This window comes from Peromyscus eremicus, chromosome 19, assembly GCF_949786415.1.
Source record: "Peromyscus eremicus chromosome 19, PerEre_H2_v1, whole genome shotgun sequence".
Lineage (NCBI taxonomy): Eukaryota > Metazoa > Chordata > Mammalia > Rodentia > Cricetidae > Peromyscus > Peromyscus eremicus.
In genome coordinates, this window is record NC_081435.1 from 23548562 (window position 1) to 23573855 (window position 25294).

General features: G+C 47.0%; 1 protein-coding gene across 8 annotated transcripts in view; it reads right to left on the reverse strand.

Moving 5' to 3' along the window:
• The window catches only part of Fam13b (family with sequence similarity 13 member B), a 65425-nt gene extending 45877 nt beyond the window's left edge, over positions 1-19548 (reverse strand). For 4 of the 8 annotated variants that reach the window (XM_059245883.1, XM_059245881.1, XM_059245882.1 and 1 more), the window contains exon 1: positions 4325-4447. The gene's annotated coding sequence lies outside the window, so the exon portion shown is untranslated. Of the gene's footprint in view, positions 1-2797; positions 2994-3572; positions 3691-4061; positions 4106-4324; positions 4448-19440 lie in introns of those variants that run through there. The other 4 variants (XM_059245879.1, XM_059245880.1, XM_059245878.1 and 1 more) reach the window with 4 other exon arrangements.
• Between the last annotated feature and the right edge of the window lie 5746 nt (positions 19549-25294).

Genomic DNA, 25294 nt, shown 5'->3' on the forward strand with positions numbered 1-25294 from the left:
GATCTGAGATAAATACTTCCCCAAAAATGTGCAACTGGTAAGTGTGCTAGTTGTCGGCTTTGTCAACTTGACACAAGGTAGGGTCATCTGAGATATGAGAGATAACACTTCAACTGAGGAAACGTCTCCACCAGACTGGCCTAGGAAGTCTGGGGAGCATTTTCTTCACAACGATTGATGTGGGAGAATGCAGCCCACTATGGGAAGTGCCATCCCAACAGGTGCTCCTGGGTTGTACAAGAAAGCAGGCTGAGCAAGCCATGAGGAGCAAGCCAGTTAAGCGGCATCCCCATGGCCTCTGCTTCAGTTCTGCCTCAAGATCCTGCCCTGGCTTCTCTCAATGGAAGATTGTGACCAGTAAGGTGAACAAACCCTTTCCTAAGCTGTTAGTGCCGGTGTTTCCTCCTAGCAAGACAACCCTAACTAGGACACTAAGCATAGAAAAGCTGCTCTTGGGCCAACAGGATGGCTCAGCAAGTAAAGGTACTTGCTGCCCCCCAAGCCTCGCAACCTGAGTCCCACCCCGAGAACCTACACAGAGATGGAATGGGGCTTGAGAGCTCCTGGTTAAGAGCACCGGCTGCTCTTCCAGGAGACTCTGGGTCGATTCGTAGCACCCCACAAGCTGTTTACAATCCTGTGTAACTCCAGTTCCAGGGGATCTAGCCTCCCGCACACACACCATGGCATGTAAACCTCACTTACACAAAAGTAAAACTTTTTAGGTTGCCTACTACCAGTCTTTAGGGAAATGCAAATCAAAAGCACCGGAGAGGCTAAAGATGTGACTCGGTAGACAAGAGTGCTCACCTCACATGCCCAAAGCCCTCCTCAGTCCCCAGCACCACATACACTGGGGGTGGTAATCTCAACACTGAGGTGAAGGGAAGAGGATCACAAGTTCAAGGCCAGGGAGAACCCCTAGGTCAATTGTCAGTAGCCCTGTAAAAAGTGCACACGCACAAATTATTTTTTTGAAGGTGGGGGAGGGGATTGTACACATGCTCTGGGTAAAACCTGGTGGTTCTATGAAGAAAAAACTACTTGTTACAGTTGGATATAGTGGTGCCCACCTGTAATGTAATCCCAACACTTGGGAGGCTTCAGTAAGGTTTTTTGAGTGAGGCCAGCCAGGGATACATACAGACCATCTCAAAAAAACAAAATTGTATGTCAACTGTGAAATGATCAATTTTAGGTATATATTTACTATGATGCTTTGAAAAATAATTTGACGACTGGAGAGGAGACTTAAGGGGTAAAGGCACTTGCCATCAAGCCTGATGACCTGAGTTTCACCCCAGAACCCCCCCCCACGGTAGAGAGAGAACCGAAAGTTGTCCCGCCCTGCAATGTGTGCCACGATACAAGAACACACGCACGACAGTTTGTTTAAGCATTTGAAGCCTAGTATGGTGTGTGCCTTTGATCCCAACACCTGGGAAGGGGCGGGGGCAGGAGCTGGAGGTCATTATTCCTCAGCTAGACAAGGAGGTGGAGGCCAATCAGGGTTACCTGAGACCCTGTCTTAAAAGAGAACTGCAGTTTTATTGGTGGGGAAATACTGGTAAATCACTAATTCAGCCACTTCCTATCCTAAAACATCTTAATTTAAAAAAAAAAAAAATGGAAGTTACTTTATCCAACGAAAAACAACGCCACTAAGATAGGCCCTTCTCCATTTGGCAGGAACTTCAGCAGTGTTACAGATACGGGAGAAAATACCCGAATTTAAAAAGATAAAGGGAAGGAACCTAAAAGGCAAATAATGACTCAAACAAGTATTTACTAAGTGCACAGTACTTGCGAAAGCCCAGGCCAAAGATGTACTTCGGGGTTACAAAAGGGGGGAGGGGGGATTGAAGGCACAACTTCACACTAACCCAAGCACAGAGAGTTAATATTCAAAACTATCCTTTACTATCTCCTGCAGACTCGCACGCCACAGCCAACGTTAAGCAGCCAAATACACTGCAGCTGTGGCTGCCATTTTCCGCCCGCCTTCCCCCAAGCTGACTAGAAGGCCGAATAGGAAACCGGATGAAATTATGCAACACTTTTTCGAAGTCAGTTTGGGTTTAATTGATTACCAACAAAGAGTTTAACCATTCCCACTGGGCGAGTGTGCCAAGTGGTTCCACTTCTTGTCTAGCCAGGCGCCCCATCTGAAACTCGACGCCCTACACAGGGACCCCTCGGGCCCGGCTCTGGCTCGAGGGCGTTCTCGATGAGGTCCCCAGTGCACCAACAGCCCAATTTTGGCTATATTCTCGGAGCGACTTAAGGAAGTCAGCAACCACTCATCTCACGTGACGACCTTAAAAAAAAAGGGCGCAGTGGAGCCCGGAATAAACCACTTTCCGCACCCCACCACCCCCCCGCACCCCCTCCTCTGCCCAGCTCGAAGGAAGCGGGTGCAGACAGAGGTGGTGCAGAACGGTGGGCAGGCGAGGCTCCGCGGCGAGGCGCACCCCGACTTGCGCGCACTGCAGCGGCTGGCACCCCAAGGCTGCCACACCCCCCGACGGCCGGGGCCACCGCCTCTTCCTCCTCCTCCTCCTCCTCCTCCTCTTCCCAGCAGACAAGGAGACCCCCCGCCTCGACTGAACGTCCACCGGGGCCGGGGCCTCCATCTCCCCGACCCCGGAGCGCAGCGCCCAGCGGCCAGCGCCGGGTGGGACCCGGGGTGGCCGGGCGGCCGCGGAGGGAGGAGGAGGGGAGGGGGAGGGGGAGGGGGAGGGCCGCCGCGGCAGCCCGCCGCGCATGCGCACGGCCGGGCACCCGCCCGTTTACCCACCGTTGGAACCGCGAAGCCCCGTTCCCCGGCCTTGGCCGCTTCTCCAGAACCCTTGGCGACGTCGACAAGGCGAGGACGGAGGCCCGAAGTGGCACGGCGGCCGGCGGGTCTCCTCCGGAGGCGGCCTGGAGCGCGAGGCTGAAGCGACGGCTGTGGCGCGGGGCCAGCCCGGTAGCGACCCCCGGAGACCCCGGGCGGCGGCGGCGGCGGCGGACGCGGAGAGAGAGAGAGAGAGACACACACAGAGGGGCGGGAGCGGCGGAGGCGGCGGTGGCGGCGGCGGCGGCGGCTGAGGCGCAGAGCCTCCCTAACGGCGAGCGGGAGGGGAGCAGGGTGGAGGGCGAGCGGCCGGGCCGGAAGTGACGCGGGGAGGCGGGGCGAGCTGGCGGCGCCCCGGTCAACCCGGATTCGGCGCCGGGCTGCGGCGCCGCTGGCCCGCCCACCGGTGGGAGCCTTGGTCGGCGGCCAGGCGCGAGCCGCAGGGAGGGGGCCCGGTGGCGTGTGTCGCGGGGGTTTGTCCTCGACCCGGAGGACATCGGAGGCACGGAGGGGAAACTGAAGGGCGCCCGGTCTCTGCGGGGCTGTGTCCCAAGCAAGCCCCGCGGAAGGTTCGGGAAGCCCCGACGGTGAGCATTTCCAAAACCTCCCCGGGAAGCTGCCCATCAAGTGTGAGCACTTAGTGCCTGCGATCTGGGCCAGAGGAGGGGTTCCTGGGGCTCGGCCTCGCCCCTTCCTCCCCATCCCACCCCTACCCCGCTCTACCGAAGTGCCTGACCTAGACTCCGGAGAGAAAACCGAGCCTGGTGCCGGGAGGGCTCGGGATATGGAAGTCAATAGGCCACTTGCTTCGCAGAGGACTTGTGGTACTAGTACCAGAGCTACAGGGCAGGAAGACAGGAGTTACACGAGCCAAGCATTATGACCTTGCTCTCGGCACCTTGCTTATGTGCCCACGTAGACCAGCCTTGCCGCTCCCTCACACCCTTAATAATGTGACTAGGTCATCTCAGTTAAGGGCTTTGACGACTTACATTGAGAAAAACGTACTGTTTGGCAAGGTGAACTATAGTCGTTTCTATAAAATATAAACCACACTGCACGGGTGTGGTGGCATCCCTCTCTAATCTCAGCACTCTGGAAGCTGAGGCCGGAGGGTTGGAGTTGGAGGCCAGCCTGGACTATATAACAAGAGCAAAACCACCCTGAGCTACCTCAAAAGACAGCAAAAATAATAAAAAACAAACCACCGCAATCCCCTACCTACCTGCCTTTGTCAGAAGTCAGTAACCTGGAAAACGTAAAAAAAAAAAAAAAAAAAAAAAAAAAAAAAAAAAATTCACAGACCTTGGCACAAGATTTATGAAAAGTAATCAGCCAGATGTGGTACCCCCGGCCTGCGATCCCAGCATTTTCGGGGTAAAGGCTGGAGGATTGGGAGTTCAAGGCCAACCTAGGCTACTTAATGAGTTTAAGGTAACCTGGACTACCTTGTCTCAAAAACCCACAAAGATAAAAATAAAAAGTCACCCTATGCAACGATCTCTCTGTAAATGTTACAGACCAAAGTGGTTCCCAAACTTCATCAGAGAGACTGAAATCACCTGAGACCTAAAGGTCTCATGCCAGGTGATGCTGTCATAACTGAAGGGCGGGGTCCACAAGAAGTCTAGAACCACAGAATCTGAGTAAGAATATACCGTGGGAGCTGAAGAGAGAGCCCTAGAGCAGTGGTTCTCAACCCTCCTAATGTGTGACCCCTTAATACAGTTCCTTGTGTGGTGATTCCCAACCATAAAATTATCTTTGTTGCTACTTCATAGCTGTAATTTTGCTACTGTTATGAATCATAATGTAAATATCTGACATGCAACCCCTGTGAAAGGGTCATTCAACCCCAAAGGGGTCACAACCCACATGTTGGGAACCACTGCTCTAAAGTTTTTTCTGCTCTTCTAGAAGAACTGAGCTTGGTTCACAGCACCCATGTTAGGGAGCTCCCAACTGCCTGTAACTCCAGCTCCAAGGGATCTGGCCCCCTCTTCTTAGGCACCTACACTCACAGGTACATAACCAAACACAGAAACACATATAATTAAAAACAAAGTCTTTAAAGTATTTGTGTGAGTGTATGCATGCACACGAATGTACATATATGCAGTGGGACTCCCACTCTGTCCAGAAAAGGGTTAACTGGTTCTGATGACCAGGATCATATACCCAATATCAGGGCCCAAACCCTGATTCAAAGCTTTGCGGTATAGGTCAGTGGACAAGCACTTTAGCAGCTTAATACTCAGTACCCCCGCCATCACCCCCACCTCCATCGCCAAAAAATAAAAACCAAAATGGTTTTATTTTGTCTGTGAGGCAGTGTCCACACTGTAGCCCAGGCTGACCTGGAACTCTTGGGGGTCTGCCTGTCTCAGCATCCCCAGTGAAATGGGATTGTCCAGGGTACAGCGTGAAGACTGGTCAGCTAGCTGTGTGGTCTCAGTCCATTCTCCGTGTGATTTATAAATAAATTAGGTTCCATTGAATTCTGAAGTTGTTCTATCCACTTTAGTTCCTCAGAGCCTAATTAAACCTGAGCCAGTGAAATTTTAGTTTCCAAATCTGCCAAACTAGGCCAGCAAAGATGGCGGGCGCAGCAGGCGAGGTGCCGCTGCCGAGGAAGGAGAGAACTGACTCGTACAAACTGTTCTCTGACTTCCACGCGTGTGCTTCTGTACACACACACACACACACACACACAAATGTAAAAAATGATTCTGCCAAACTGGTGACTAAAGCCTTTTTCATAGTAGCTCAATCAAGATGAAGTTTACATTTAACCTTGTATCTTTCTTTAAATGTGGTTTGTCTCATTTTGGAAATGAGAAGTTTTACTAACTGACTTAAGAGAGCCCATGCATGATGATTCACTTGTTAGGTGGAGGCTGGGGGATCAGAAGTTCAAGATCATCCTCAGCTGTACTGTGATTTTGAGGCTAGCCTGGACAACATGAGAGCCAGAGTCAAAAGAGACCAGCAAGTCTGTGACCATACCACCCTGAACTTGACAGATCTCATCCCATCTCAGAAGCAGGGGCAGGCCTGGTCTTGAATGAGAGACTGCTTTAGAATACAGGGTACTTTAGGCTTTGCTAGGGGCAGAGGCAGGCAATCTCTTGAATTCTAGGACAGCCTGGTCTGTCTGCATAGTGAGTTCCAAGGCAGCTAGGGGTATATAGAGAAACCCCATCTCAAAAAAAAAAAAATATATATATATATGAAAAAAATTATGTATATTTTATATATATATAAAACTTTTACATTTTAAGTTAAATATGTTATATATATTAAATTTTTAGAAAGAGGACACACTGGGTGGTGTTGGCGCACACCTTTTATGCCTGCACTGGAGAGGCAGAGGCAGGTGGATCTGTGAGTTCAAGGCCAGCCTGGTCTACAGAGTGAGTTCTGGACAGCCAGGGCTACATAGAGAAACCCTGTCTTGAAAAACCAAAAAAAAAAAAAAGGTGGAGAAAACAAGAGGACACAAGGTTAGGTGGGTAGGGAAGGAGTTGGGATCTGGATGGAATGGAGGCAAGGGTAAAGAAGATCAAAATACAGCGTATGAAATTCTTTTTTTTTTTTTTTTTTTTTTGGTTTTTCGAGACAGGGTTTCTCTGTGTAGCTTTTGGTGCCTTTCCTGGAACTCACTTGGTAGTCCAGGCTGGCCTCGAACTCACAGAGATCCACCTGGCTCTGCCTCCCGAGTGCTGGGATTAAAGGCGTGCGCCACCACCGCCCGGCATGAAATTCTTAAGGGAACTAATAATTGTTTAAAGGAGCTATTGATAAAGGCAACATTTTCAGCTTTTACAACATTTTCTTCAAATAATGGTTTCCGGGAATATACCCATGTTAATTTCTGTGAGACATTTCCTAATTCTTAGAGTTAGAGAATTTGAAAACACTGGAAAATTTCACAAGCCTATGAAACTGTTAAAATTGAAGATCCCAGCAGGCTAGTGAGATGGCCCAGCAGGTAAAGGCTCTTGCTTCCAGGCCTAAGTCTGATACCCAAGGCCCACACAGTAGAGAGAAAGCTCCCCAGCCTGTCCTTTGACCTCTGTCTACACTGTGGTACAGACCCACACATGAAGTAGATAAATAAATAAATGTAAAGGTGTGTTTAAGAAAAGAATTCCACCAGCTTAAACATTCTAAATAAAGCCTCTACCTTATTTACTTTTTTTGTGAGTCCCTGGTTGGAAAATAGGGGCAGTACGACTGCTTCAAACGCTTAATCATAAGCAAGCAAAAGTCATGAGTAACACCTAAGAGCAAAAGGTCCTCCTGCCCCCACTTCCACAGGCCCTTCTTGGCACACAGGCCCTTCTTGGCATAATTGGCTATAGTAGGTGCTTTGTGTGAAGCCCAAGATGGGAGCCCCCCTCTTACCTCTAGGTATCCTAGTATTAAAGTACAGGTTTTCAAACAACTATGACTTGATTCACTGAACATCTTCCCTCGGGATATTCAAGAACCTGCCTAAGAAAACAAATCCTGGATCTTGGTTTTGGTTTGGTTTGGTTTGGTTTGGTTTTGGTTTTTTCAAGACAGGGTTTCTCTGTGTAACAGCCCTAGCTGTCCTGGAACTTGCTCTGTAGACCAGGCTGGCCTTGAACTCACAGAGGTCCACCTGCCTCTGCCTCCTGAGTGCTGGGATTAAAGGGTGTGCCACCACTGCCCAGCTGAATTCTGGATCTTAATAATATAGAGTGTTCAGTATGCAGAGCTTGTGGGTTATAATTTTTAAACTAAAAATTTGATCAGAAGTAGTAGCACAGGCCTATAATCTCAATGGGAGGCAGAGACCTGAGGACCACTGTGAGTTCACAGACAACCTGGAACTACTTAAGGCACCTTGTCTCACAAAACTAAACCAAACAAACAAGCAAACAGACTAGCCATGGAGACGCCTCTGCAGGTAAAAGCATGTGCTGCATAAGCCTGAGACCCTGGGTCAGTCCCCAGAACCCACAGACAGCTGGGTACATCTGTAATCCCAACACTGCTATATCAAGATGAGAGATGGAGACAGAGAATTGCCTAGAAGCTCAGGGGCCAGCTAGCCTGGTGTGGCAGAGCAGCAGAAGCAAGAGGCCCTGACTCAACAAAGTGGAAGGGACAAGAAAGAACTGACTCCCCAAAGTTGTCCTCTGACCTGTACACACACATCACATGCACACACAATGACATTTTTCTTTCATTTAAAAAAACTTCCTTTTGCCATCCCTTTGAATTTGTACAGTGGCATTAGATCACCCACCTAATTGAAAACCCAACGAAGATCCATGAGCTTTGTGATTCCCTTACGAATAGAAGGTCCTGTGATGGCTGAATCACGAAAGGTGAAGCTTTTCCCACGTCTCCCGCTGGGGACAGCAGGCTTGCTGATTCCCAACAACACAGCCTCTAAGCCTTTGAGTCCTCCTCCTCCTGCACCTCACTAGCAAGAGCCACAGGGAGGGGAGAGAAGGAAGAAAGGAGCAGAAAAGGTCTTTCTTCATGTGATCAGTTAATACTCCCTGGGCTTAGACCTTTAAAGCTGAATTTTCCTGATGGACATTTTTATAACTTCAGAGGCCAGCACCACCTGTCCTTCCCATCGTTTCTCACCCCCAATTCCCTTGATCTGAGCAGAATCACTGTATTCGCAAAAGTTTTACTTTCTCATTCAGCCACTTGTTGAAGACTGTTCATCTTTGTGGGGGACTGCCCTGTCGGATAAGATGTAAGGTCCTGGACCAACCCTTAGCATTGTACAAAATCAGTCCTCCGAGTGTGTGTGTGTGTGTGTGTGTGTGTGTGTGTGTGTGTGTGTGTGTGTGACTTTGGTTTTCCTGCAGGTGGCAGTAAAGTGTACGAGTTAATGTGACTGACTGACATTAGTATGACAGCTGTGCAGTGTCTTGAAGAACTTGCTATTGTTGCAAATGTGTTGGACCGCGGTATCTCTGTACAGCCTTCACTGAGACCACAGGAAGCTCACATGAACTTACCCAAAGGTGGGAGGGCAGTCCCACCTTAGCTGGGACTCAGCATTCCTCTGCTCTGCTGGCAAAATAGCTGTCAGCCCTGGGAGTCAGTCACAAGCCCACTATGCCCTCTAACTTCAAGAAAAACATGGCAAGTACTGAGTGGTCCCCTGAGGGCCCCTGTCACCTTCTGGAGGTGAGAGGCAGATAGATGCTTGCCTCTGATAAGATGGCAGCATACAGCCGCAGTCCCCAAAGAAATCCTCAGTAGTTCTTACTTAACCTTTTAACTAAACTGTAGTTAGTGTCGTAGTCCTGCCATTGTCTAGACTTTCTAAAAAGGATGCCCCTCAAAACTCACTTTAATGAGGTGATGGGGAGGCAGGTAATCTGGGAGAGTTGTAATGTCTTGGTACTTCCTTTAAAACAGTAGTTCACCAGCTGTCAGGATGCTTCCATACAAGCCTTGTGACCCGAGTTCAATCCCCAGAACCCACGTAAAGGTGGAAGGAGAGAACTGACCTTACGAGGTTGTCCTCTGACCTCCATGCTCACGCCACAGCACACTGACCCCCTTCCCAAGCACATGCATAATACATAAATGCTTTAATTAAACAACAGTTCTCAACCAGGACATTTGGAGGCAGTGTATAGACATGTAGTTGGGAGATAAACATGGAGCAGACCCAGTAGTAACTACCAAGGATGCTGCTGAATCTCGTACACAGCACAGGCTGCTCCACAGTGGAGACCGTAACTTCTTTTACACTGATTTACTTGGGCGTGGAGGCACACACCTGTGTGGAGGTCAGAGACAACTTGCGGGAGTCAGTTCTTCTAAACTATGGGTCCTGGGGTTCACACACTTGGCCCCAAGTAGTTTTGCCAGGTAAGCCACCTCCCTTGGCTGAGATTATAGCTTCTGATGTAATACATTTCTATAAGCTTGACAGTCATGTCCCAAAATTACATAGATTTTTCTTTTTTTCTTACGAATGCTTAACCTATATATAGGTGTAGAAGTCATGGCTCGTTTTGGGGTTTTTTGGTTTTTGTTTTTGTTTTTTGTCTTTTGTTTTTGAGACAGTCTCTTGTAGACCAGGCTAGCCCTGAACTCCTGATCTTCCTGCCTTCACCACCTCCTGAGTGTTGGGGTTACAAGTGTGTGCTGTCATGCTGGGCTAGAACTCATATTTTGATACATTTCTAGTGTCGAAACTATAACTATTTAGTCAGGATGAGAAGTGTGCAACCTGTGTGTTTCTAAGGAGCCCTCAAGTAAATCCAGAGGAGGAAAGTTATTCTTAGAAAGGGACTATCTTTCACCTTTTCTTTTTGAGATTACTTTTCACACAGTAAAACAAGTATTCCGTCCAACTTCTCTGAACTTGGGTAATATGTATCTCAGAGGTAAGGCTGGGCATCATTTCATTGGAGGGGGATGAATAATTGCTGCAGCTGAGAGCATGTCCTGGATGCCAGGCATCTGCCTCCTAGGGTCATATGTATGCCCAGGACTTCAGTGTCTCCTGTCACCTACAACCCATGCAGAGAATGAAAATAGACCTCGGGCTGGAGAGATGGCTCAGCGGTTAAGAGCACTGCCTGTTCTTCCAGAGGTCCTGAGTTCAATTCCCAGCAACCACATGGTGGCTCACTACCATCCGTAATGAAATCTGGTGCCCTCTTCTGGCCTGCAGGTGTATACAGACAGAACACTGTATACATAATAAATAAATCTTAAAAAAAAAAAAAAAGAAAGAAAATAGACCTCTTGACTCCTTCCACTCATTTGGTAGAATTGAGTCCTTCACGATGGAACAGGCTTGTGCCTGCTAAGAGGAAACTCAGAACTGATTGTCCCCCTGGTCCCTACTGATCTCATCCAGCCCCAAAGCTGTTTGAGTGCTCGAGTGGGTTCAGTTTTGCTCAGTCAAGATTGCCATTGATATCATCAGAGCCATGTTAATAAGAAATGAGCCACAGGAGTTATCAAACACAAAAAGACATTTCTATCCCCAATTCTATAACTTAAAAGGTAAACACACAACCATTTAGTACATAGACACACTGAACTTAGCATAAGAAAACTTGCATTTGAGTTCTAGACCCTGTTAGTAGCCTTATGGCTCTGGTCAAGTCCTGAGGGTCTCTCTTGGCAAAATAGGAAAGCTAATGTGAATTGGTATATCACATGGTGTTCAATGAACAGTATGCTGTAGTATTTTTCCACTCCTCTCCTGCTCTGGGGCCAGAAAACATTTCTGGAAGCACTTTGCTTCTGTAGATCTTTATTGCTAGGGATGGGTCCCTGTGTGAAAACTCTTCCCAGAAGTCACCAAATGTGTGTCCATCTGTCTGGCTATGGGCTTTTTGGTTTGTTTTTGCTTTACTTTTTGTGGCAGTGTTTCTCTATGTAGTCATGGCTGTCCTGGAGCTCGCTATGTAGACCAGATTGGCCTTGAACTCACAGAGATCCTTTTGTCTCTCTGTCTCTCTGTCTCTGTCTCTGTCTTTGTCTCTCTCTCTCTCTCTCTCTCTCTCTCTCTCTCTCTCTCTCTCTCTCTGCCGTGCTGGGGTGTTAAAGGTGTTCACCACCATACCTGGCCCTATTTTATTCTGGGGATCAACCCAGAACTGTATCCTGTATACCCTATCCCTAGTCAATTTGCTTTCAAATGAAAAACCAAGAACCCCCAAACTCTTGGACCACACCTGGATTCTTGGTACTATTTTTAAAATCTACTGAACCTCAAAGGCATTTCTTCTTGCTAGACATGGTGATAGACACTTTTGATCCCAGTGCTCAGGAGCCTGAGAAAGGAGAATCACTGCAAGCCTGGGATCCAAAGTGAGTTCAAACCTAGCCTTCCTACCTAGAAAGACCCTGTCTGGGGATGCGGGGAGGAGGAGGAGGAAAGAGAAGGAAAGGGAGGAAAAGAAAGGAGAAGGGAAAAAGGGAAAAAAAAAAAAAAAAGATCTTCCCTAATTAGAATACTGGTTACACTGCCTGCTTGTAGAACAAGGCAAGGCTCTAGATTCGGATGTGAAAACAAGCAGTCTGGGGAAAGGATGGAGGCGTTACCAAATGGGGAAGGAGATTGTCAGCTCTGATTCTCCAAGAGCAGTGGAATGCTATCCCAGTCCATCAAACTTAGCTCGCAAGACTAAGAACCCATCAAAACTAGTCTTCCAATAAAGGAGAAGCACTCACCATTAGAGAGTAACATTGCTGCCTCTTCTGAGGGATGCACAAGAAGTCTGTCTGTGCCACTTTGCCCAGGACCATTGTACCAGTGCAAGAATGTGTGTTCTTCATAAACACAGAACAACGTTACTAGCTGCAAAGAGAAGGGACTGTTCCAGAGTGTACAAATCCCACGCCAGCACCCAAAATAAAGGCAGACACTGTTTGGCTCTTAGCAACCCAAGGTGACCTGTGTGTCACTTGTGTCCTAATACATATTTCCTGAGCAACTAATTATGAAGTGCTGGGGAGTAGTATTAGTGATCTCTGCCCTGAAAAGGCTTCATCATACATCTCTCTGAAATAGAAAGGCTTTGGAATAGGACCAAAGCCAACACAATGTGGATTCTGGCTGCTATATTCACTCCTAGAGCCCCTGGTGCCAGCCACATCAAGTTGGAGGAGCTGGAACAATCAACAGTAATGCTCATCTTTGCCAAGTCCACAGTTGTGGCCTAATAATTTGGAATTCTTTGTATGACAATAATGTGAGCATTTGCTGTAGACAAATTTGCTTTGGCTTCTTGATGAAATGCCTATGATCATCTATTTTCTACAATCTAACAACATTGTTAGAAATAAATAAGTTAAATGAATACCAGTGAATAGATGTTCCTTTCTTTTTCTCCCTCTCCTTGTATCCATGGAGGGGAAACAAAGTTTATAGAGGCTCAGATTGTGACCTTCACAAAACAATAAAACTTTGTCTGCCTTCTTCGCCTGAAATGGTCTTACCGTTCTGCAGAGCCCATCTCTTCCTCGGAGGCCCTGAGGTCTGGACTCTGACCATCTGGACTCCTTTTCATCCATTTCTCATCGGAGCCCTGCCTGTAGCAAACTGATAGCCAAGTGCTTACTACAGTCCTACTGCAAGGGAAGAATGAAGACAACTACTGTGGAAACACTCATCCAACTCCTAAGAGTGTTAGCCAGGTGTGGCGGCACATGGTTTTGATCTCAGTACTCAGGAGACAGAGGCGGGTGGAACTCTGAGTTCAAGGCCAACTGATCTACACAGTGAGTTCTAGGCCATCAAGTCTACATGGTGAGGCCCTGTCTCAGAGAAAGAAAGAGTCTAGTGTGGGAGCCCAGGCCTGTAATACAGGCATTTGAGAATAGAGCAAGGAGGATCAGGAGTTCAAGGACAGCCTTTGATACACAGCAAGTTCAGAGCCAACCTGGGCTACATGAGACCCTGCTTCAAGCCAAAAGAAAAGAAAAAACTAAAAGGAAGAGAGTGCAGCCATATATAGTGTTGCTTTATAGTAAGGGGGTTTTGGTTTTGGGTTTTTTGGTTTTTTTCTTTTTTTTTTCTTTTTGGTTTTTCGAGACAGGGTTTCTCTGTGTAACTTTGGTGCCTGTCCTGGATCTCGCTCTGTAGCCCAGCCTGGCCCCAAACTCACAGAGATCTACCTGCCTCTACCTCCTGAGTGCTGGGATTAAAGGCGTGCGCCACCACTGCCCAGCTGTATTTTTATATTTATTTTGTTTTAATATGTGTGTGTGTGTGTGTGTGTGTGTGTGTGTGTGTGTGTGTGTGTGTGTGTGTGTGTTTTCAGACAGGGTCTCAGTGTGTAGCCCTGGCTGGCCCAGAACTCACAGAGAACCACCTGCCCCTACTGCCAGAGTTCTGGGATTAAAGGGGTTTGCTACCAGCTTGGCCTTTATGGGAAGGTTTTGCTCTTTGTTTTTTGTTTTCTTTATTGTTTCTTTCTCCTGGAGTATCCATGCAGTAAACAATATTTACTGAGCACTTACAATATGCCAGGCCTGCTGCTAAGTGCTGGGAACAGCGGTAAACTCTGCATTTGAACTCTAGCCTTCAGGACATGGTTCTTGCCTGTTGTGAATGCATTGTGACTATGTCTAAGACTTTGACTTCCTCTTGAGTAACCTACATTCACGGAGCTGGCTTTGTGTCCCTACACAGCCCCCTCTCTAACCTGACTTTGCTCACCTGTACTGGAGATCAGAATTATGTACCTCTAATTGTTAGCCACGTTCCCAGAAGCTGCCAAGAGAATCAAGGGGATGGGGAAAGTCCTTTGTCCACACCTAGGAGTTGCTTCACCCGAAATCCAACTCCATTTAATTCACAGAGCTGCTGCTCACAAACAAGAAAATAAAGCCTCATTCCCATTCGCTTTGCCCAGCATCCCTGTTTGCTAGATGGGTGCTGTGATGCTGAAGTACAACCTACAGGAAGAGGTGACCTCACCAAGTGGCAGAATGTCCTGGTATCTTACAGTTCTGTGGATTTGTCCTCAGACCTTAGCACAACTGACATCATGTTAGAGGCACCATTCTGACCTTAAAACCCAGCACATCAGGAATGCCAACACCTGCCAAAATGGAACAAAGACCTAATCAATTAAAGGCCCCGTCCATAGTTCCAGGATCCAGGAAAGCCCCTTAATGTACTAACCTTGCTTTTTGGTTTCTGTAGTTCTGTTTCTTGCTAATTGTTCTTGCTTACTGAAGTGTGTCAACCAGGATGTGAGTTTTGTGCATAAAAGACCTTTGTAAGGACTAGCGCTTTATGATTTGGGCAAGATTTTCATGCAGCTGCTAGCCAGCGATAAAGACTTTTTATTTGGCTTTAAGAGTGTGTTCTGGCCCGAAGTGGTGGTGGTGCATGACTTTAATCCCAGCACTCAGGAGGCAGAAGCATGTAGATCTCTGTGAGTTCGAGGCCTCTACAGAGCGAGATCCAGGACAGGATCCAAAGCTACACAGAAAAACCATGTCAAAAAAAAAAAAAAAAAGTGTGTGTTCTCCAGTTGGGATGACCTCGCAATATTCTGGAGGTGCCAGCAAGATCCCCAGAGACTAAGACACTGAGACACTGTGGGGTCTCAGACCACCTCTGGGCCAACAGCATGGAGAAGGGACAGTTCCTAGGAGTGTGCACCCTGAGACATTCCAGGGCCCCAGGAATTTCTCCCACCTCTACTCCTGAGCTCCCGAGCCTCCACCCTAAGGGACAGGGTTAGTTCCCCCATTCTGCCTCTAGGGGAAAACACACACACACACACACACACACACACACACACACACACACACACACCTGTGGATCCAAGCCCTGTAGTTCTCATTCTTTTCCTTTCATAATTTGTACCTTCTTTGATAGTTTATATCTCCTTTTCAATCAATGATCTGTATAATTGGAAAACTCAGAACCCACCATTCTCTAAAAAAATACCTCAGGCTCTCATTAGCCTCCTCAAGACACACTTTTACACCCACCAGCCAACCTAGGATGATTGCCAACAGCTCCTGACCATCCTCTTCATAGCTGAGGAGCAGACAGAATCTGGCTAGAGAGTCTGGTCAGGCCATTTGGAATCACTGCCAGATAGAGGGGTGTTGTAGAACAATCTTTTTGTACACTGTGAAGATGTGTTGCTCTCATTGGTTTAATAAATAGCTAAATGGCCAATAGCTAGGCAAGAAGAGGTTAGGCAGGACTTGTGGGTAGGGAGAGAGCTCTCTTGGATGGAGAGGGGCTTGGTGAGAGGAGATGTGGAGAGAAGCAAGATGAATTTGCTGTGCTGATAAAAGGTACCAAGCCACATAGTAGTACATAGACAAAAAAAAAAAAAGAGGGGTTAATTTAAGTTATAAGAGCTAGTTAGAAACAAGCCTAAGCTATTGGCTGAGCATTTATAATTAATAAGTCTCTGTGTGGTTATTTAGAAGCTAGCTGATGGTACAAAAAAGTCTGCCTACAGAGGGGAACTTCTGCCCAGCCTGACTAGGACCCCACACTGACCCATTAAGGATGCTCTGGGCAGTTTTTGCCAGGACCTTTTAGGATGAATGAAGGCAGCTGCTAGAAAAGCTACTGATCTGTCTTAGGTGAGTGAGGTAATACAAGAGCCCCAGGAATCGTCTGTGGTTCCTGAGAGCCTCTTTGAGGCTTCCCGGGTGTTCATGCCTGTAGACCCAGATGTGCCAAAAAAAAAAAAAACCAGTGAGCAACCAAATATTGCTTTTGTTACGTAGTCTCCCAAGATAGTAGGAAGAAACTTCAGAGGTTAGAAGGGTTTGAGGGTATAAATAGGTCCCAGCTATTGGAGCGTGTTCAGAAGCTTCATGATAACCTTGACGCTAGAAGAAAAGCAGAATAAAAGATAGACCTGAGAATCAGTGGCAGCTCTCAGGGAGACGGCTAAGAGAGACCCCAGAGGCGGAAGCCAGAATCTCCTCCAAAAGAAGAGGCTAAAGAAGGACCAATGTGCTTATTGTGTGCAAAAGGAACACCAGGAAAATGAATGCCCAAATTGGAAGAGGCCAGAACTGACAGGGCCAGAGCTCCATTCCTCCGAGTCCTCAGGAGCCTGGGGTAACATTAAAGGTGGGGGGCAAATCTGTCATCTTTAGCACACCTCACCTGAATGTTGTGGCCCTATAAGGCAAGCCCCAACAACCATAAGAAGAACATTTTCCTTTACTTTTTATTGGCAGGTTTTCATTTAGCCCAAGCGGGCCTTGAGCAACGTGGACTCTGACCCTTCTGTCTCTGCCTTCCAAGAGCCATAAGAACTGTACCACTGTGCCCTGCTTCCCCCTGCTCTTTCTTTCTTCTTCTAGTTATCTGGTTCTTTGTGGTTTAAGTTTTCCTTCTTAAATCTGAGTTCTTCTCATGCGTCTGGGATGAAGAAACACCAAGCTTTACCCAACTGTAAAGCTAGATCTAAGCAAGAACTTAAAGAGGGTCTTAGAGAGACAGTCCAGTTCACACCATCACTGTTTTTCTCCTCCTCCTTTTCTTTTTTAGATTTATTATGTATACAGTGTTCTGCCTGCATGTGTCCCTGCCTGCCAGAAGAGGGCACCAGATTTCATTACTGATGGTTGTGAGGCACCATGTGGTTGCTGGGAATTGAACTCAGGACCTCTGGAAGAGCAGCCAGTGCTCTTAACCTCTGAGCCATCTCTCCAGCCCCTTTTCTTCTTTTCAAGACAGAGTTTCTCTGTGTAGCCCTGGCTTTCCTGGAACTCACTTTGTAAACCAGGCTGACCTCAAACTCAGAGATCTGCCTGCCTCTGCCTCCCAAGTGCTGGGATTAAAGGTGTGTACCTCCAGACCCATCTTCATCATTATTTTTCAAATACAAAAATAATGTACGGGCCCCGAAAGATGGCCCAGCAGGTAAAGGTGCCTGCCCATCAAGGCTGACACCTTGCCCATCCCAGTACCCACATGGCAGGAGAAAAGTGGTTCTCTGTTCTCTATACAAACACAGTGGCACAAATGTTCCTATACACACACTAAATAAATAAATAAATGGAGTGAAGTTTTAAGTAATACATATTCCTGGGTTTAGGTACAAAACAATGACCATGTTATAGTAATTGGGAATTCAGAACAATTAAAAATGGGCGATGAGAGGTGGGAGTGTAGCTCAGTGATATAAAGTACTTGCTTAGTATATGCAAGGCCCTAGGTTCACGGTACATAGCTTGCCCGAGGGGGCGCACGCACACGCGCACACACACACACACTAACAACATACAAAAAACAAAATTCTCATTACTCAAGAATATTAGCACACACACGTACTCTCAACGCTCAGGTAGAAGTGGGAGGGTCACTGCAAATCTGAGGACTGCCTGGTCTACATAGTAAGTTCCAGACTAGCCTGGGCTATGTAAGGATGCCCTGTATTACAGTTCATGTCTGGAATACCAGCATTTGGAAGGCTGAGGCAGGAGAATTGCCATGAGTTTGAGGTCAGCCTGAGTTACAGAATAAGACCCTGTCTGAAAAAGCCAAAGGAAGACAGCTGACCAGATGGCTCAGTGGTTAAGAGTGTGTACTCACTGCCCTTACAGAGAACCCAAGTTCAGTTCCCAGCATCCACAAGGCAGCTCACAGCCATCCATAACTCCACTTTCAGGAGATCTGATGCCTCATCTGACTTCCACAGGCTCCTGTACACATGTGATGTACATATATACACTTAGGCATATATACAAAACTAAGAAGTTTTTATGCCGGGCGGTGGTGGCGCACGCCTTTAATCCCAGCACTGGGAGGCAGAGCCAGTCAGATCTCCGTGAGTTCAAGGCCAGCCTGGTCTCCAAAGCAAGTTTATTCCCTTTCCTACAAAAGTAACCCTTGTGAAGGTTATCCTTTTAGATGCCTATATCATGCCTAAAAATACACACAATTTTTAAAAAATAAATAAAAGTATCCCCTAATATCCCATCTACTCTTGGGGGGTGGGTTGTTTTGTTCTGTGAGATCGTACAATGTATGTATGCACGTACATAGCCCTGGCTAATCTGGAACCAGACTGGGCTCAAATCCTCGGAGATCTGCCGGCCTCTGCCTCTGAAGTGCTGGGATTAAAGGTGCTTGCCTCCAGGGCTTTCATCTACTTCTTACACATATTCCACAGATATGTGTCCAACTATTACAGTTGCTTCAGGTTTTTTCCATGAAGAAAGTGCTGTGATGTGCTTGTATATTCATGCATATACAAGATATACATAGAGCAAATCCCTAACAACCAAGTAAAACAAGGAAGAAAAGTCAGACACTTAGCCTGGGTGTGGCAGCACACACCTGTAATTCCAACACTCAGGAGGAGGCAGGAGGATCAGGAATTCAAGGTCATCCTAGGCTATATAGCAAGTTTAAGGCCAGCTTGAGCTATAGGAGACTTTGTCTCAAAATAAAATACATCTTAAAAAGAAAAGGAAATCAAGACAATAACAAATGAACACTTAAAATTTGCTTGAACTTTGACCAACCGCGGATACTGTATAGGGTTTCTTTCTTTGTTTTCTTTTGAGACAGGATCTCACCCTGTCAGGTTGGCCTGGAACTTACTATGTGGCCCAGGCGGGCATCAAACTGACGGTGACTCTCCTGCGTTAGTCTCCCAGCCACCACACCTGGCATCCAGTCGTCTAGTTAGGCTGAGGAGCAGAAGCAACAGCTTCTTCGTGCATTGTACTGAGTTTCTGTCGTGAGGGCAGATCTGCTCCCGGGTCAGCAGTGTGGCCCAGTGAATTCTCCGTCCGTCCATCCGTCCGTCCGTCCGTCCGTCCTTGCCGCCTGTTTTTCTGCTTTCAGTTTTCCTCATTTTGCTCATGAACACAGAGCACTTGGCAGTGAGCCAGCCACCACCTTAGATGGGGTTTTCTGTTTTAAAACAGGGTCTTGCAATGTAGCACAGGCTGCACTGGAACTCGGCAATCCTCCTGCCTCAGCCTCCCAAGTGCTAAGAGCATGGACATGCACTGCCACCTCTAGCCTAATTAAACCCTAGTCATTTTACTCTAAAAGTTCCACTTTCTCTGCCATTTCCCAAAATTTCCTTTTACTCATAGGGAGACCTCAGAGGGAAGGCACTCACCCAGCTCAGCCCAGCAGCCTGGCATTTCACTCCATATCAATGGAAGACTTTCCATCATCCGGTCCTCTTTCCGGAACAAAGCTGAACGCGGCCCAAAAGGCTGTTCAGGCAGACTTAGCCTTAGCTGGCTATTTTATCTCTGTCCTCAGAAGATAAAGAACCAGCCCACAGGACAAGGGTCAAAGATAAATAAAATGGGAACACCGAGAAACAGAGACCTTGGCTCCATTCAGTCAGCATCAGAGTCAGAGCAGGGGACCCAGAGCCTGACAAATAACCTTCAGATGTCTAACCTCCTCCCCCAGGACGGACGGAGGGACAGACGGAATCCTGGGCTATTTTGATTTTTTTTTTTCAAATGCTAGGCAACTACTGTTCACTGAGTTTCATCCAGCGCCGCCCCCACCCCCACCCCGCCCTACATGCTTTATTTTTTATTTTTGAGACAGGATCTTACTGTTTGCCTAAGCTGGCCTTGAACTTTCAATCCTCCTACTTTAACCTCTCAAGTAGCTGGAATTATGGTCTTTGGAGACATGTTTTTAGGATTTACTTGATCTTAAATTATGTGTATGTGGTAGTGGGGTGTGCTGGAGCCCCCTTGGAGCTGGAGTTCCAGTGGCTGTGAGCTGCCTGCTGTGCGTTCTGGGAACTGAACTAGGGTCCTCTGCAAGAGCAGTATGTGTTCTTAACCATGGAGGTCAACCTCTCCGGCCCCTTGGTGAACTTTCAGTCACAGGTGTAAAGAACAAATACACAGTCTCCGCCTCTTCTTTCTTAGGCAATCAGAGTAATTATTGTACAATCCTCTCGTTAAATAGCTCAGGATGAAAGGACTGTTCTTATCTCCTCTGAGTGTGTGGTTCACACCTGTAATCCCAACAATCAGGATGCTGAGGCAGAAGAATTGCTGTGAGTTCAAGGTCACCCTGGGCCAGACTAGCCAGTGAGCATAGCAAAACTGCCTCTAAAAGAAAAAAGAAAAGAAAAGAAAAGAAAAGAAAAGAAAAGAAAAGCACATGGGTTTGGTTTTGTTTTTGTTTCTTTGCTGTGGTTTCTTGAAATCGTAGTAATCTATAAAATACAAAAAACCTGCCATATTAATCATTGTCTTTCACAGAGAAGGCTCATATGAATCACATCTGGGAAACTGCTGAATTCTCTCCCTCCAGGAACATTAGAGAGATAGCCGTGTGAGAAATTTGAAAATTGTTTGAAACTGATTGATGGATACATGAAAGCACACTAAACTATGCTTTCCACCTCTATCTAATTAAAACTTTCCAATAATTATAAAATAAAAGAGTGTTAGGCCCTGGGCTAGGCTCTGGAGATTCAGGTATCTCACAACCACCATTTACCATACTCCAGCTTCCAAAGTACGTTCCTGTTCCCAAGCGTGCTATCCAGCTCATCCAGTCAAGGGTGGTAGGACTGTGTGTCCAGCCCGGAGCCCTGGGAAAACTCCAGCAGCATTCATGAGTTTTATCATTCCTTTCTTCCTGGTCTTTTGTTTTCCTGCGATAATCTAATCTAGGAGGAGCGAGATGTCTGCCAGTTGGTGGGTGGGGTGAGTTGGAAAGAAACCAGGATGGCAAAGAGGCCGTGTGTGTGTGTGTGTGTGTGTGTGTGTGTGTGTGTGTGTGGTGTGGTGTGGGTCTGTGGTGTATGTATATTTGTATGTGATGCATGTGTGCTATAGTGTATGTATGTATGCATGGATGGATGGATGGATGGATGGATGGATGGATGGATGGATGGATGTGTGAGAATGTGGTGATTCTCCTACCTCAAAGCAGTCAAACCAAGTCACAAAAAAAAAAGAACCCATTTCCCAGGAGTAGACTTTCATTCCCTTCAGCTCCCAGAATCTCCTTTTGTGAAAGGCAGACAGATGTTTACAGCAACCTTGTTTCAAATCGTTCTATCACCTGCTTCAGGAAGCAGCCACTTCCATTCATGTGCACACAAGCCCACATAGACACACACACAATAATAATGAAAACATGTAAACTGCCAGCAGTGCTGGTGAGGGAAATAAGAAAAACGTCAGCCGGGCGGTGGTGAAGCTCGCCTTTAATCCCAGCACTCGGGAGGCAGAGCCAGGCGGATCTCTGTGAGTTCGAGACCAGCCTGGGCTACCAAGTGAGTTCCAGGAAAGGCGCAAAGCTACACGGAGAAACCCTGTCTCGAAAAACAAAACAAAAGAAAGAAAGAAAGAAAGAAAGAAAGAAAGAAAGAAAGAAAGAAAGAAAGAAAGAAAGAAAGAAAAGAAAAGAAAAGAAAAGAAAAGAAAAGAAAAGAAAAGAAAAGAAAAACATAACATTACAGGTTTCAGATAGGAAAGGGGGATCTTAACCAAAGTTAGCACTCCGCTCTCCCCCAAAAACTCCCAACAGCTCACCCATCCTGAATATGCCCACTCGCTCCTTTGTCTAAGTGTAAGGAAAGTGGCCGAAGTTTTACTGACAAAAATTAGCTCAGGTCGAGCACCTAGTGATAGGCATGAAGGTTCAGGCCCCAGCACGAGACAACAGCAACAGAAAACAACCACCAGAACGCCTATTCTTGCATCTAGGACACCACAGTTTCAGGGGAGGGAGGTGGGCAAAGTGAAACCCACAGAGAAAAGACGGCTGGAGAAAAGCCCCTCGGGGTCGGGGCTGGGGGTGGGGTGGGGTGACTTTGGAGGCGACTGACTCAGCCCGGAGAAGGCTACCCTGTCCTGGCAACCCTGTTGTCACTGCTGAGAAGAACTCCAGTCCTTGAAGGGATGCGAGGCCACTTCTGAGAGGTCTCCTGCTTCCGGCACACCGGCTCTACCAGGGAGCTGGCGGGAAGTTGCAGAACTTGCAAGCTCCAGAAAACACATCCCTTCCCAGCCTCCCATAGAAAACCAGGCAGTGAGAAGGACTGCCAAGGCTGAAAGCATTACCTCATCAGGATAAGCCCCCATTGGCTGACTACTCCCGGGCAAAGCTTGCCTTTAACCCTCTGCAGGAACAAACAGTACGTGTATGTGACCCCACTTTCCCTCACTGCCTCTGGTTTTCATATAAGGAATATGGGTAGCTATGGCAACAACAGATCTTTCTCTCACACTTTTCAATAAGCGTACCTATTTATACTAAAAGGTCCTTGTGAGGTCGACATACCCCCCCCCCCAATTATTTAGGAACCATCTGCAACAGGTTGTTACATGGGGGGTAGATAGGAAGGGATGATGCAAGTGAATTCTTAATCTTTTTCTAAACTTGCAGTGGAATTGCCAGAGGGAACAAGACAAAAAATAATTAACAAAAAAAAAGTTCTGAGAATGAATTCAGAGTATAGTGGCCACACCTTTGTTCCAATACTTGTGAGGCAGAGGCAGGCAGATCTATTGTCTATTGTTTATTGTTCTTATTATTTTATTTGTATGTGTATGACTGTTTGACTTGCATGAATATCTGCACCAAGAGCAGTGTCTGCAGAGGCTAGAGAGGGTGTGGGACCCTCTGGGACTGGAGTTTCACGGTTGTGAGTCACCGTGTGGGTCCTGGGATTAGAACCTGGGTCCTCTGCAAGAGCAAAAAGTGCTCTCAACTGCTGAGCCATCTCTCCAGTCCCATTTTTGTTGTTGTTGTTGTTGTTGTTTGTTTTGAGTTTGTTTGTTTCTTTGTTTTTGAGGCGGGGTCTCTCTATATAGCTCTGCTTATCCTGGGGCTCGCTGTGTAGACCAGGCTGGCCTCCAACTCACAAGTCCTCCTACTTCTGCGAGGCCGACACATCCAGCCCAATTTTTCATTTCTTTGAGGCAGGGTCCTCAGCACTCTGGAGACCAGCTGGCCTGGAGCTCACAGAGATGCACCTACCTCTGCCTCCTGGGTGTTGGGATTAAAGATGTGCACCACTCAGCCCTTTGAGATCCTGTCTAAATTTTTAAAATCTGAGAAATATTGAGAAGAAACAGCCTCTGGTTTTTTTTGGGTTTTGTTTTGTGTGTGTATGGTTTTTGGTTTTGGTTTTAGTTTTTGGTTTGGTTTTGGTTTTTGAGAGGGTTTCTCTGTGTAGCCCTGACTGTCCTGGAACTCTCTCTCTGTAGACCACGCTGGCCTCGAACTCACAGAGATCCTCCTGCCTCTGCCTCCCCACCACCACCACCACCACCACCACCAGCTAGCCTCTGTTTTTTGGTTGTCGTTTTAACAACTAATTTTCTAAAAATTATCCTCATAAACGGCACCCTCCATTTTTTTTCACAAACACTGCCAAAAGACATCCTAATCTGTACAAAAGCAAGTAAACATGATCAAACGGAAGTCCAAGTTTATGGCTTGCACTCGGGGGTGAATAAAGTACTCAATAAACCTGTCTTCCTGTTACGAAAACTCGTACTCCACAGGACGGAGAACAAAGGATTGTATGCTCCAAAAGCTTTGCTTAGTGATTAAAGCCACAGGAAGGGAGGGAGACACAGTTTGGGAGACCGACGTTTTCCCACCAGGTAAAAGCTGTAAACCCTGGGACTGGCAAGACGGCTCAGCTGGTAAAGGCACTTGCCACCAAGCCTGACAGACCTAAGCCTGATCCCCAAGACCTGCATGGCAGAAGAGAATCCACTCCACAGGTTGTCCTCTTGACCTCTACATGTGCACACTGACATGTCCATGCACACATTTATACACATACACGAATAAATAAAATGCAATACTTTTTTAAAAGCTATTAGCTCTTACCTAAGAGCTAGTTTACAAACAAGAAACAAAAGCCATGCTTGTTGAAAATACTGAGCTGACTGAGGAGGGTGGTCTAGCTCCAGACCATAGGGAAGGTAATTGTATCTTTTCTTCTAAATTATTATGAATTTATTTATTGTATCCCAGGCTGATCTCAAGCTCATCGCGTGGCCAAGAATGAACTTCTGATCTCCTTCCTCTACTTGCCCGATGCTGGGGTTACAGGCATGTGCCACCATGCCTTGTTTAAGAAGGGCTGGGGTCAGACCGGCTCAGCCTGCCTTCTGCGCACTGAGCCACATCCCGGCTCTTGTGTAATTTCTAAATTCCAAACTGTCGGGAGATTATCATTTGTTGTTGGGTCTGTAATGGTTCAAAAGCAGCAGTGCTCAGTGAACTAGCTTAAAACAATGGCTGATTTGCTTTTTCTATAATGCAGCTCACACTTGAGACACCTTCCATAATGTAGCCAAGCCTGTTTTTAACTCAGTCCAGACTGCTGCCAACAGTTTCCTGACCTGTTGGGGGTCTATGGAACTTTTTTTTTTCTTTTTCCTTTTTTCTTTTTTTTTTTTTTTTTTTGTTTTTTGAGACAGGGTTTCTCTGTGTAACAGTCCTGGCTGTCCTGAAACTTGCTTTGTAGACCAGTCTAGACTCAAACTCAGCGAGATCCACCTACCTCTGCCCCCAAGTGCTGGGATTAAAGGCGTGCGCCGCCACCGCCACCGCCACCGCCACCGCCACCGCCACCGCCACCACCACCCATCATCTATGGAACATTTTTTAAGCAGCAATTTCCACAACAGAATGATATAATGATATAAAATAGAACCAAACACTAAAATCCTCTGGAGAGAACAAATTCTGGTTTGATGAACTGTGCCAAGTAGAGGCTGTGGGAATGAGACAAGGGTTACTCACTTCGGTGGTCTTGCTCTGGTGTCTTGAAGACCCTCTGTTCTTAGCCACCTTTGCTCAGTCAGCTGACATTCTCCAGGCATTGTCTGCTGCTGTCAAACTGCTGTTCATTCTGACTTTGTCTCCACTACAGCCACAAACACAATTGGGAGACACGTGCTCCCTTGTACAAAGCTCCTGCGTAGTTTTTAGCGTTTGTTGAGCACCTGGGATATGCC